The following is a 14,320-nucleotide window of genomic DNA, read 5'->3' as shown; positions in this document are numbered from 1 at the left end:
CTCTTTTATTTGTAGTCCAGGAACAGTGCACCTGGGGACTGGGTGATCTATAATAAGCATTAGCAGTGTTTTTCACCTGGAAGTCACTTATTTGGAACCCGCAAACTATCAAGCATAACTAAAAGAAATAAGACAATCTCTGAGCAGTCAAAATTGCTGGTCCCACACCCAAGCATTAATTGTAGCACATGCACGTGTCTGTTCTTCATCATTCCTCAAAAAATATTCAGCATTGTCCTTAATTCACAATGCATAAATTTGAGCAATTCATTAATTCCTTTTAAATAAAAAAAAAATCCTCAAAGAATCCTAATAATCCTTAGACTCCAGAGTTTTGTGGATTTGTATTTGAGAAACACCAACCGATTGACTCATCTTTTTGACACTTCACTCCAACAAACCAAACTAGAAGCCTGCTGGATAGAAACACAATGTCAACAGCAGCAAGTAGCTGCCCCAGCACCTCACCGCTGGAAGGAGTGTTGAAGCATGGTGGCCTGGGACTTTTTAGCCCGTTAGTACAAATTTGTACTTAGTACAAAAATCTGACCCAGGCCAGTGACCCTTTAAGGCACCACTGCTCAGCAATACATGACAGTAACCAGTGCTCTTCTGTGAGACTTGTCCTAAGTCATCTCAGAAAGTTATGCTCTGCATTCTTCCTCTAAGACAAGGAATATGTTCATCCAAAATGATTACAATTCGTGTCATTAATTTTGTTATGCTGTGGCACTCTAGTTCCTTGAAACCAGTCACTTGTCTATACACATCATATTATAGGCGTTCCTTCTCCCTGAATCATCTTCCTCAAGGTACTTAACTTTTCTGAATTCTTTGCTCTTCCAAATAAAAAAAGTAAAGAGCAAAGACTCTGGAGCCAGACTCTGGATGTCGATCTCATTTCTGAATTTGCCAGCTGGATTCCCTTTACCAAGATACTTCATGTCCTTGTGCCTCAGTTTCCTCAACTGTAAAATGGGGATGAAATAATCACCACCACGTGAGATTAAGTGAGTTAATATATGTAAAGTGCTAAGGATAGTCACTAGCACACCAGAAGGGATGCACAAATGTTCTTTATTATTAACCACCTCTAACGGTTTTTTAGAGGATAGAATAGGATAGCATGCACAGCACCAGTAGCATCGTTGAGGCCCAATGGATGATAACATTATCACTACTGTAGATTTGAAGTAGTGAATTAGGTATTAGTGCTAAGGGAATAAAGGAAGTTAAATAGTTTCCAAATTCAAAGACTATTTTAAAGAGCATCTACTCAGAAGCTGCAGTGGTGAAAAGGGCACAGACTTGATGTCAAACAGATGTGGGTTTACATTTACTAGTTAGATAACACTGGCTTCTCTATAGATAACGTGAAGTTAAAAATACCTATCCCAAGAGATTCTTGTGAAAATTAAATGAAATAATACATATGAAATATCAGCAGAGAATAGGTATTCCATCAATGTTATTTCCCACCCTTTCCCTTCAAATAATTTTGTTTGTTAGGACTGATTTCCCCACCATACAAAATACATCTCTGGATTTTACCAAATTAATAGCAAGTTCAGTTATTGGAGAAAGAGATCTAAGTTCAACGAAGTGATTCTTATTCATCATAGTTTTTGACTAACTCTCATCTTTAAATTGCCTGTTATTTGCCTGATTAAGTGAGTGAATATATTGTACTTGTAGATAAACAGCTGCTTTTTATTTAGTGAACATTCATAATTTTTAAAAGTTCATTAAAGTTAAGACTTTGATGAATTTTTGCATCTTTCTAACAGTTCGTAAAATTTGGTACAAGTAAGATATATGTTAACAGCACTGGCACTAAAAAAGAGAGATGGGGGGAGAAAACACTGGCTGGTGGTGTGATGAGTAAGTGACTTATAGTAGTAATGAATGGAAGCTTCTTCCAACTACCAGAAGCCTGCTTTAAAAGTCACCTATATTGCTAAATTATAAATACTTTAAAAAATAAAATAGGAAAGAGACTGCTATGAAGCATTTATTTCCTCCACTTTGGGACAATGACATTGGTAGAGAACAGCAGATGGCCTACTGGTCTCTGGATGCTGCTTTCTCCCAAAGCTGCTCAGCTAGGACCTCTTTGACTATTTACCTGTCAATCTACTTCACCCCAGAACCATTAGCTAAAAGGGGACTTAGCTGGTCAATGCCTATGCTAAAGGTTATGGCAGCCACCTGGGCATCCTTCTAGAGCATGGGAAGGGACCTGGAACCTAACCAGGCTTCAGGGAAGGGGCTTACAGTCCATCTACCATTTTGTCTGATTGCCTAATGTGTACCAGGCACTGTGCTAGACATTACTATATTATATTGCCCAAGATAGAACATTCTTCCTATCTTTATTCAAATTAATTAGCTAAAAGAACACTAAGTGATTTAAATTTAAAAGTAGGTTTACGTGACTTAAATTTTTGAACTCTGTAAACGACATAAAAATCATTCGTGGGGGTCGGCCCGGTGGCACAGAGGTTGTTTGCATGTTCCACTTTGGCAGCCCAGGGTTCACCAGTTCGGATCCAGAGTGCGAGCCTACGCACCACTTGTCAGGCGATGCTGTGGTGGGCATCCCACATATAAAGTAGAAGAAGATGGGCACAGATGTTAGCTCAGAGCCAGTCCTCCTCAGCAATGAGAGAAGGATTGGCAGCAGATGTTAGCTCAGGGCTAGTGTTCCCCCAAAAGAAAAAAAATTCTTGGCATCAAAACTGTAATTTTAAAATCTGATCTATTCTCTGCTGGCTGTTGCACATTTATTTTAGAATATCCTGTTGTAGAAACAGTTTGTTCATCTGAAAGGGATCTGGAAAGTAATTTTGATTTTCCAATGAAATTAACAAGAGTTTTGTTTAAATTAGTTTGTGCTGGTTCATCATATTGATGGATGTTTACTCTCATCATTTTAATTAAGCAAAGGATTTGTGTCCTGCCTTTAGATTTCTGAATTCGTATTTCTATAGCAAATAATATTGAACACTCTCTAAGGTGAATTTTAATTAAAATTGTTAAGTGCATAGCTCTGTTACACAGAGGACTCGTGATTGCAGTGCTGCTGAAATTATGAAGGCTACAAGGGTTTCATCAAATAAGGAAAATTTAACAAATTCTCTGAAATGTAATTAAGCTGAAGTTTCAGCTTTTAGAATATCCCTTTGTGGTAAGTAATATTTTTCTTCAAGCGTTTCCTCAAATCGAAAATAATTTCACTTTTTCTATTATTAAATCAATATGATATTGTTGATATAGAAATATGAATACTATAGGGATGTATAAGAATGCAAAAGTTCTCTATATTCCATCTCCAGAGAAATAACCATGGTCAATCAGTCTTTTTAGTCCAATATTCAGGTTGTTTATTTTTATTAGTTAAATCCCTTAACTTAGTATGCAAACGTATGTGTATGCATACTAAGAATGCTTATATGTGTATGGGTGATTTTTTATAATTCCCTTATTTTAAATAACTTCTTCAATGAACAGACCATATAATCAGTTCAACCTTATCAGACAAGAGGGCCTATTCAGTTTTTGTTGAAAGTAAAAATAAAAAACTATTTTTAATTTCTTAATGAATATAGTGATCCCATGAAAATATTAGTTTTTTGAGCTTATTAGCTCATCTCTGTCCTATAAAGATTTTACCTTAACTCAATAGCACCCAGTATGGCATATACAACCCTTTGTGATCTGATGGCACCAATTTTTCCAGCCTCAATTCCTGTTACTTCCCTCTTTCCTGCCTCCCCCTGAACAACACATATGGAGTCTCATGGAAGCAACAAATTTGCTTTATCTGTGCTTCGTGTTCTTTCACACCCCTGCACATGTCATTTCTTCTCTTCCATTCTATTTTCCCACACCATCCTGAAACTCTCACTCATACCTCTTATTTGACATTTTCCCTATCTATGCCAACCAATTTTTTGATGCACATAATTTTATACAACCTGTTATTATACTCATCTCAGTATGTTATAATTGAATTAAATTTGTGTCTCTCCAACATTGTAAGCCTGGCACAGATTAACTGCTTAATAACTTGTTGATGAGTGAGTGAGCAGATGGATAGATCAGTAGTGGATGATGGGTGCATGGTTGCATAAATGAATAGATGGATGAAAAAATAGATGAAGGTATGACTGGATGCACAACTGGATGGGTGTAAGCAAGACGGAGTGGAACTCCCAGACACAAAGCAACCTCATTTATTTTGAAGGGAGACCACAGAGTCCACTCTCTAAATGAGAGGCAACATGTAGAAGTATGCGTGATAATCAAATGTTTAATAATATCAGAAAAAAGGTCAATACTGATTTTATGCCCTGGAAAAATTTTTGCAAAAGAGGAGAAAAATTATTCTAATTATAGTAATTTGTATGAACTGCTTATTTGTATCTATCTTTCAAGAAAAAATGATTATACACATCATTAAATATGTGCCAGATTAACTGTACTGTATATTTATTAGAATTAAAATAACATGCTTGTGTGTCCATTACTTATAAATTCCATTATGTTATCACTATATTTTATATATTGTTATTATCATTTGTGAATGTTATCCATGCCTCATTGTCCTAAGTGAGGCACTTGGGTTTCTAGAATTAGTAATTATCTATGACTAATCCAGAGACTTCAATATATCAGGAGCCTCTGTTTATCATCTTTTCATTGTTACTTTGCACATGGCAGTGTTGAAATCTACCCTAAAATATCTAGTGACATAGAATTTTCTAATGGCGTTTCCTATACTTAAGGCAACGAAACAAAAATAAACTAAAAAACATAAAACCAAGCATAAAGAATTTAAGAGAGTAACCAACACACTCTGCTGCGAGTGTGGGTTACTGACAAATAACCATGTCTCATGTACCGGGTAAGGCGTCAAGCACTAGGGGCAAGCACGTGTCCGACACCGTCCTCACCTTCCGGGTGGTCACAATCTCAAGGAGAATGTAGACAAAACAAGCTGCTTTAAATTCTTACTGGGAAACAAGATGGGCTAAAAACAAAATAATAAGTGAAAGAGCCCAAATTACAATACAGTGTTATAAGAGCTGTGAGAGAGATTAACGCAGATCTGTATCAGGTGGGTTAACTGCGTAGTCTTAAAATCGTGGATGGTAGAGCCGGGAATTCATGCTAGGTCTTCTAGTCCTACTGTCTCATTTTAAGACATAGGAAAGGAGATGCAGAAATAATAGAGCTCTTGAGGCCTTGGGTAGGTCACTTGGCCTTTATAGGTCTCAGCTCATGGCTGGTGTTTTTCATACTGGCTCTCAGAGAATGGACAGGAATAAACTGGCAAATGTCATAAAGCTAAATAGTAAGTCGTGCCTGAAGACGTTAACTGTTAGTAAGATCAAGGTAGTATATTATTGCAGTATGATTCAGTTCTCTAACGTTCTAGTTTTTACAATAAAAAAAAATTGATTTGATATGGAAGATGAATTTATTTTTTCATTTAAAAACATGAAATCAGTACCTACTATGTGCTAGGATGGCTGATATAACTGCAGAGATACAGTAACTGACCACCTTTTGCTTAAGGCTATTTCATTTTACCTGTTTTTTAGTGCTTTTGATCTACATAAATATCATGTTTTTTATTCATTCTTCTGAGTTATAATTATTTGCCCACTGAAATTATTCTTCTAGGAAATGTTGGTTATTAATAACTCAGAGAAATTCAAATTATATTTAAAAATAGATGTTATATATTTGAAAGCCTGATTCAGCAGTTATTTCTGAAGCAAAACCTTTGCTTACTGTGTGTGTTTCCCCTACCTAAGAAATATGGGCAGTGCCTTTATAAGGAAACTATTTCCCTTTTTTCTGTGAAATGGTAACAAGATTTTGCTGTGAGAAATGAAACATGGACTATGTATAATTAATATGCTCCAGGAAGTAAGCACTGATGTGTTAAATTTTCTGTGAAGGGGTAATTTTTATCTTATATGTTCCTCTTTTAGCCTTATGAATTTTTCATTTCTCAAAATTAATATAAGTATCACAAGTAAGCATTGCCGTCGACAATGCTCACCAAGCCAAATAATGTATTAAAAAAAACAAAGTAACAACAAAAGACCCTAAATAGCAAAAGCAATCCTGAGAAAAAAGAGCGATGCTGGAGGTATCACCCTCCCTGATTTCAAAATATACTACAAAGCTATAGTAATCAAAACAGCATGATACTGGCACAAAAACGGACACACAGAATAATGGAACAGAATTCGGAGCCCAGAAATAAACCCATAACCTATGGACAGCTAATTTTCAACAGAGGAGCCAAGAACATACAATGAAGAAAGAAAATTCTCTTCAATAAATGGTACTGGGAAAACTGGACAGCCACATGCGAAAAATGAAAGTAGACCATTATCTTACATCAGACACAAAAATTAACTCAAAATGGATTAAAGACTTGAATGTAAGACCTGAACTATAAAACTCCTGGAAGAAAATGTAAGCAGTACACTCTTCAACATCAGTCCTAGCAGCATCTTTTTGAACACAGTGTCTCCTCAGGAAAGGGAAACAAAAGAAAAAATAAACAGATAGGACTACATCAGACTAAAGAGCTTCTGCACAGCAAAGGGAACCGTCAATAAGATGAAAACACAACTCATCAACTGGGAGAAAATATTTGAAAACCAAATATCCAGTAAAGGGTTAATCTCCAAAATATATAAAGAACTCATACAACTCAACAACAAAAAAATGAGCAACTAGATCAAAAACTGGGCAGCAGATATGAACAGAAATTTTTCCAAAGAAGAGAGAGAGATGGCCAACAGGCACATGAAAAAGATGTTCCAACATCACTAATTATTAGGGAAATGCAAATCAAAACTGCACTGCAATATTACCTCATGCCCATCAGAATGTCTGTTATTAAAAAGACAAGAAATAGGGGGCTGGCCCCATGGCAGAGTGGTTAAAGTTCCATGCACTCCACTTCGGTGGCCCTGGGGTTCACAGGTTTGGATCCCGGGTGCAGACCTACTCCACTCATTGGCCATGCTGTGGAGGCTTCCCACATACAAAGTAGGGGAAGATTGGCACAGATGTTAGCTCAGGGCAAATCTTCCTTACACACACAAAAAAAGAAGAGAAATAACAAGTATTGGAAAGGATGTGAAAAAAAGGAACCCTCATACCCGGCTAGAGGGAATGTAAACGAGTGCAACCACTATGGAAAACAGTACGGAGATTCCTCAAAAAATTTAAAATAGAAATATCATATGATCCAGCTCTTCCACTTCTGGATATTTATCCAAAAAACATGAAAACACTGATTCAAAGAGCCATATGCACCCCTGAGTTCATTGCAGCATTATTCACAATACCCAAGACTTGGAAGAAACCTAAGTGTCCATCAACGGATGAATAGATAAAGAAGATGTGGTCTATACATATCTACAATGGAATGCCACTCAGCCATAAAAAAAATATGAAATCTTGCCCTTTGCAACAACACAAATGGGTCTGGAGGGTATTATGCTGGGGGAAATAAGCCAGATGGAGAAAGACAAATACTGTATGACTTCATTCATATCTTCAAGATAAACAAACACACACAAAGATAACAGATTGGAGGTTACCAGAGGGGAAGAGGGCAGGGGGAGGGCAAAAGGGGTAAAGGGGCACATATGTATGGTGACAGATGGAAGCTAGACTTTTGGCAGTGAACACTATGCAATCTATACAGAAGCAGAAACATGATGATGTACACCTGAAGTTTATATAATATTATAAAGCAATGTAACCTCAATGAAAAAAGGAAGAAGAAAGGAAGAAAGAAAACCAAAACAACTAATTTTCTCAGTCTCAGACACAAAGGAGAAAATGCCCTATGTATTTCTTTATTGTGGTTTATAGCATTTTGTAAATTTCAGGTGTACATCATTATATTTTGATTTCTGTGTAGATTACATCATGTTCACCACCCAAAGACTAATTACAATCCATCACCACACACATGCCTAATCATCCATTTTTCCCTCCTCCTTCGCCCCTTCCCCTCTGGTAACCACTAGTCTAATAATCTCTGTTTGTATGTGTGTGTTTGTCGTTATTGTTGTTGTTTTTATCTTCCACTTGTGCTAAGTGAAATAAGTGAGATACAGAAAGTCAAATGCCCCATGTATTTTTATGTCATCATGTTGTTAATATACCATGGTATATTTTAGACCAACTTTCCTTTCACCACAATAAATACTACCAAAATTCTTTCATTAATAGATCTTTTTAAAAATGACTTCACTTATGTATTCTTGGTAGCCAGTTCCTAAATTTTTGTTTTACTTGTAATAAAGTGAAAACCAGCTGAATACCTGTCAATTTACAAAGGAATTAATTGTATGTTTATAAAAATTAAAGATGATATAGGAAAAGTAAATAATTTTACAATTTTTCACAGTATACATTTTAATCTTAAAAAGCTTAATACAAATATTTGGATTAAGACTGAGTACATCATTTTTAGATGCATGGAATCCATCACTGAATCAAATAAATGAAAGTTCCTATCTACATAGGTCCTACACTGGTGTGCAGAGGACAGATATAAAACAAAATAAATAACTTCCTTGTATAGTATTTCAAATGGTGATAAGTGGTATAAAGAAAAAAGAGGGAATATAGGGAGGAGCATAAATAGCACAGTCAAGGAAAGTCTCATGGAGAGGATGCCATTTGAATAAAGACCTGAAGGAAGCATAGAAACTAAGCCATGCAGATATACGGGGAAAGGACTTTCAAGGCAGGGGAACCACAGTGTTTTCCCTGTCTCTGTCCAGAGAATAGCAAAGGGGCCCATGTAGCTGGAGCTGAATGGGTGAGGGGGAGAGCTGTCAGAGATGAGGCCATACAGGTATTTGAGAACCAACTTTTGTAGATCATTATGCTGGCTCAGGTTTATTGAAATAAGGGGGAAGTCACTGGAGGGGCTGCAGCAATGGACCGGCATGATCTGACTTCAGTTTCAGCAGGATCACCCTGACTGCTGAACTCATGAAGGTAGCAACGGTGGAAGCAGGGCAAACAATGAGGACATCAACAATAACCTGGGCAAGAGGTAAAGGAGGCATGAGCTAGAGAGATTATGGAGGAGGTAGCGAGAATTAGTTTCTGACTATATTTTAAAGTTAGAACCAATAGAATTTGCTGTTGGATTAAATACAAGTCAAAAGAATAGGAAAGGAGTTGAAGAGGGCACCCGAGGGTTTTATCCTGAGCAGCTGGAAGAATAGAGCTGTCACTAACTGATATATGGAAGACAGAAAGAGAAGCAGGTTTGGAAGAAAGGAAAGGAATTTGGTTTTGGACATGTTCAGTCTGAGATGCATTTCAGACCTCCATGGAGAGATTTTGAGTGGGTAGTCATGTTCATACCTAAGGGATCCTGGAAAGGAATTTGGTTTTGGACATGTTGAATCTGAGATGCATTTCAGACCTCCATGGAGAGATTTTGAGTGGATAGTGGTGTTCATACATAAGGGATCCTGGGGAAAGATCTGGAGATATAAATTTGGAAGTCCTCAGGACATATACATACATGGTAAGGAAAACAGTAGAACTGCTATCAAGGAAATGAGTAAAGTAGAGAAGAAAGATGTCCAAGAACCAAGTCTGGGACAGACACATCATTGGAAGAGAGCAGAAGCACAATATCGTGTGACTTTGCAAAAAAGCAATTTTTTTACAATAGCACAGTTGTAGCTGGATTACAGTTACACTGGCACAATAAAAAAAATTAAGAGTATTCTGTTTTTTTACTGTTTTCATACACCATCATTTTAAAAAATTATGGTAAGATACCTGTTCCAACCCGCCGTGCCTCAGAATGTGACTGTGTTTGGAGATGGGCCGTTAAAGAGGTAATGAAGGTGAAATGAGGGGTGGGCCCCAATCCAGTATGGCCAGTCTCCTTATAAGAAAGGGAGACAAGGACACAGACACAGAGGGAAGACCATGGGAAAACAGCAGAGGAAGACAGCCATCAACAAGCCAAGCAAAGAAGATTCAGAAGAAACTGCCCTGCCGACACCTTCATCTCAGACTTCCAGCCTCTAGAGGAGTGAGAAAATAAATGTCTGTCCAAGCTTCCCAGTCCACGGCACTTTGTTATGGCAGCACTAGCAAACTAATGCAATGCCCTAAAAAATTAGTAGTGCCGGAGACTTTCTAGACGTTTGAAGGGGCTTTCTTTCAGCTCTCACTTTCTATTATTAGATGACTATATTAAGACAGATGTGAACAATGAAATTAAGGCAGCTACTTGAATGTGCATTAGATAGGTATGATTGTTCCTTAAATATTTGCAATTTATATATACTCATCAAAAATGGTGGGAGGAGTTCTTTTCTTAGTATTCGAAGAGAATAACTGCTTACATAATACCATGGCTAGTTTCCTCTGTCATTTGTTTCCAGCCAGGAATGACCTTTCTACTGATATGTTTTATTTAGTCTTAGGTGGGCTAGTTCAAATACTTAGAGTTAAATCTAACAAAAGACCAGCAAGTCCTCTATAAAATAATTGCCAAACATTACTGAGATAAAGTGAAGAAGATATAAATAAATGGAATGATAAATAATGATTAGAACCCTCATGACTATAAGGATATTAATTCTTCCCTAAATTGAGCAAAGTAATTTTAATCAAAATCATGTTTCTGTGAGAATGAAAGTAGACCATTATCGTATGCTATACACAAAAATTAACACAAAATAGATTAAAGACTTGAAGGTAAGACTTGAAACCATAAAACTCCTATAAGAAAATATAGGCAGTACATTCTTTGATGTCAGTCTTAGCAGCATCTTTTTGAATACTATGTCTACTCAGGGAAGGGAAACTAAAGAAAAAATAAACAAATGGGGCTACATCAGACTAAAGAGCTTCTGCCAGGCAAAGTAAACCAGGAACAAAATGAACAGACAACCCACAAACTGGGAGAAAATATTTGCGGATTATATATCTGACAAGGGGTTAATATCTAAAATATATAAAGAACTCATATCACTCAACAACAAAAAAAACAAACAACCCAATCAAAAAATGGGCAGAGGATATGAGCAGACATTTTTCCAAAGAAGATATACAGATGGTCAATGAACACATGAAAAGATGTTCAACATCACTAATATTAAGGAAACGCAAATCAAACTACAATGAGATATCACCTTACACTGGTTAGAATGGCTATAATTACCAAGACAAAAATTAACAAATGTTAGGGAGGATGTGGAGAAAAGGGAACCCTCATAGACTCCTGGTGGGAACGCAAACTTGTGCAACCACTATAGAAAATAGTATGGAGATTCCTCAAAAAATTAAAAATAGAAATACCATACCATCCAGCTATCCCACTACTGTGTATTTATCCAAAAAACTTGAAGTCAACAATTCAAAGAAACTTATGCACCGCTATGTTCATTGCAGCATTATTCGCAATAGCCAAGATGTGGAAGCAACCCAAGTGCCCATCAACTGATGAATGGATAAAGAAGATGTGGTAAATATATTCAATGAAATACTACTCAGCCATAAATAAAGACAAAATCATTCCATTATAAAAATTTATAAAGCTATACACTGGTAATTTGTGCACTTTTCCATATTGTTTTATTCTTCAATAAAAATATTTGTCCAAAAAACAAAGAAAAAGAAATTGGTACCACTAATTAATTTTTGGCATGAGCTTATCTAATGCTCCCTACTCAAAACCTGACAGTTTTCTCTGACTTCTTTTCTCCACTGTCCCTTGATGTTTAAAACATACATGTTTTCTTTTCCCTCATGGGTATATAGGTTGAGATCATTGGTAGTGACAAAAATTTTGTGTGGTCTGCACAAAGAAATAAGTGCTATAAAAAATAAATTACAAAAAATTTTGATTCCTTCTATGACAATATTGACTGTCATTGAAACCTTTTTTAAATGAATTTCTTCTAAAAACTGTTATTACTGATTGTCTCTATTTTGGGTGAGTAGGAGAGCAATGTAAATTCCATTCAAGAAGGACTTAGAGGTATAACCTTTTCTATTTTAAAGATTTTCTATTTAGCAAGAAATGGAAACTGTCACTCTACTCTTCCCTCTGAGAAACTGGCACAAAGATAACATTTTGTAAAGCTTTAACATATAATGTGTAAAGGCTAAATTGTGGATTTAAGGATGCATGTTCGGGGGATAAACCGCAAAGAAACACAGGGATTTGAAATCTGTGGAAACCAAGATAATAGTTATTGTCAGAGGGAGAATGAGGACCATGGTTGGGATCAGAACAATGAGGGGCTTCTGGGATTGCTGGCAAGGTCCTATTTCTTGACCTGGATGATGTTACAAGAGTGTTCACCTTAAAAAAATTCAGTGAAGTATATATTTATTTTTTGTTTTATTTTACAATAAAAAGGGAAAAATAAAATAAAATACTTAAATTATCACTTGGAAAAAAAAGTACCCCAATATATACTTCAGAGAAAAATACCAAGGACTAAGGCTATAGACAAATTTTTCAAAATTGTTCTTCTGTAACTAGCATTCATTGGAACTGTTTCATTATAGGGTCTCATGAAACACCTGCTCTTTTCTATCTGTATCATTATCAAACTGTGTGTTTTGTAAAAAGCAATCACTTTTAGGGAACCAGAAATAATGACCATAGAACAACTCATTGTAGGAATGCCATGCCAAAATTGTTTTTTGACATTCAATTTTGAAGTAAAAATCCTTTTCTGTTGACAGTCTACTGATAATGTTGCTTGGCAAACTGAAGTATTATAGTTTTAATTAGTAGGGAATGAAGTGTTAATGACATTTTTAACCAAATGGTTTGAACACAACAGAGAAAACCCCACAAAATTAAAGCAGCTATGTTTTCATAATAAAAAATAATAAGCTGCATAAAACAAAATTGATTTGGAACATGCTAAGCCATAGTAAATTCATTAGATGTCTTAAAGATAAAAACAACCATAATGACCATTTATTCTGGAAACATTTATACCATATCTACCATGACCATGAGAATGCACTATTCTAGGTTCAAAGGTGTGAAGGAAAGAACGAGTAAGACAAGTAAATACTAAATAACTAGATCAAGAGGCAAGAGAGTAAAACAAATTGTAATACTAGAATTAACTATAGATAAATAATAATGTGGTTTCTGAATGAGGAGGGATTTTCTTATTATAAGAGCAGTGGAAGAAATAGCAAAGAAATACAGTAATTTTTGATAAGATTACTAAACCAAATTAAAGAGCTATCAATAGACTGATTATATATTGCAGTATAAATTAGTATCCGTTTCTGAAAGCAATTTGAAAATGTACATTGAACTTGTTCATTTAAATTTGTTTTCATACCCTTTGAACTAATATTTCCATTTCAAGTTATCTATCATGAAGGAATAATCAGGATTGGGAAAAATACTTTTGACGTATTTCCAAAATTGTTATGCCAACACATTTAGAACATAAAGCATAATTGGCAACTTTTTTACTGAGATATTTTCCATCATAGATTTTTCCCAAGTTGTTATTTAAAATGCTGCCTTATATTGCCATGAATCTGTCATGAGAAATTCTGGTACAGCGATACTTTACTTAGAGCAGCTCAATAAATACCATTTTAAGGAAACAAAATAATTAGCTTGATGACTTTTGAATTAAAATGCCAGTGAATCTTGTATTTTGTGAAAAATAGCCACATTGTCGCATTGTTGTTATAAAATGTTTATGCAGCTAGCTAGCATCAGCTGGCCAGGAAAGTCTTCTCAGGACCCTACCCACAGAGAAATCTTATTTGTATACTTAGATATATTCTTTTTAAAATTCTCCAATTGGGATAAATATCACTGCAATATTTTAATCATGATGATGTCATTAGTTTCCAAGAACTACCTGATAACTTAAATGTATTTGGAGGCTATAATTTAGTTGGTATATTCTGAATAAAATTATATTTTGAGTGAGAATTCTAGAAATATTTGGAGTCACATCCAGTTCCCTTCTCAAATCCTTCTCCGTATGCCTTGGTTTCAATAGTTCTTCTCTGAACTGTACTTAGGAGATGCTCCATCCCTGACTACTGAATGAACAGATGAATAAACACACGTGGGAACCTGTGAATCCTATGGCTTGGTGGTCATCTCCTTCTCAAGCAAAGATATTTGTTACTTTTAGTTAAATTGCCTTACACTTGCCAAATAGTTTAGTTTTATAGAAATTATCTGGAAATGTTTTATTTTTTTCTTTATACAGGATAATCTTTTTTAGGAAAT

The 14,320-nt window shown here is 35.6% G+C and overlaps 1 protein-coding gene across 1 annotated transcript in view; it reads left to right on the top strand.

Annotated features, from left to right (window-relative positions):
* The window catches only part of HTR1F (5-hydroxytryptamine receptor 1F), a 150,363-nt gene that overhangs the window by 87,897 nt on the left and 48,146 nt on the right, over nt 1-14,320 (top strand). The gene's annotated exons all lie outside the window — the stretch shown is intronic.

The sequence above is a fragment of the Equus caballus genome, chromosome 26 (assembly GCF_041296265.1).
Source record: "Equus caballus isolate H_3958 breed thoroughbred chromosome 26, TB-T2T, whole genome shotgun sequence".
NCBI classification, from domain to species: domain Eukaryota; kingdom Metazoa; phylum Chordata; class Mammalia; order Perissodactyla; family Equidae; genus Equus; species Equus caballus.
Note: the sequence above shows the minus strand (reverse complement) of the source record. Positions and strands in the feature narration are given on the sequence as shown.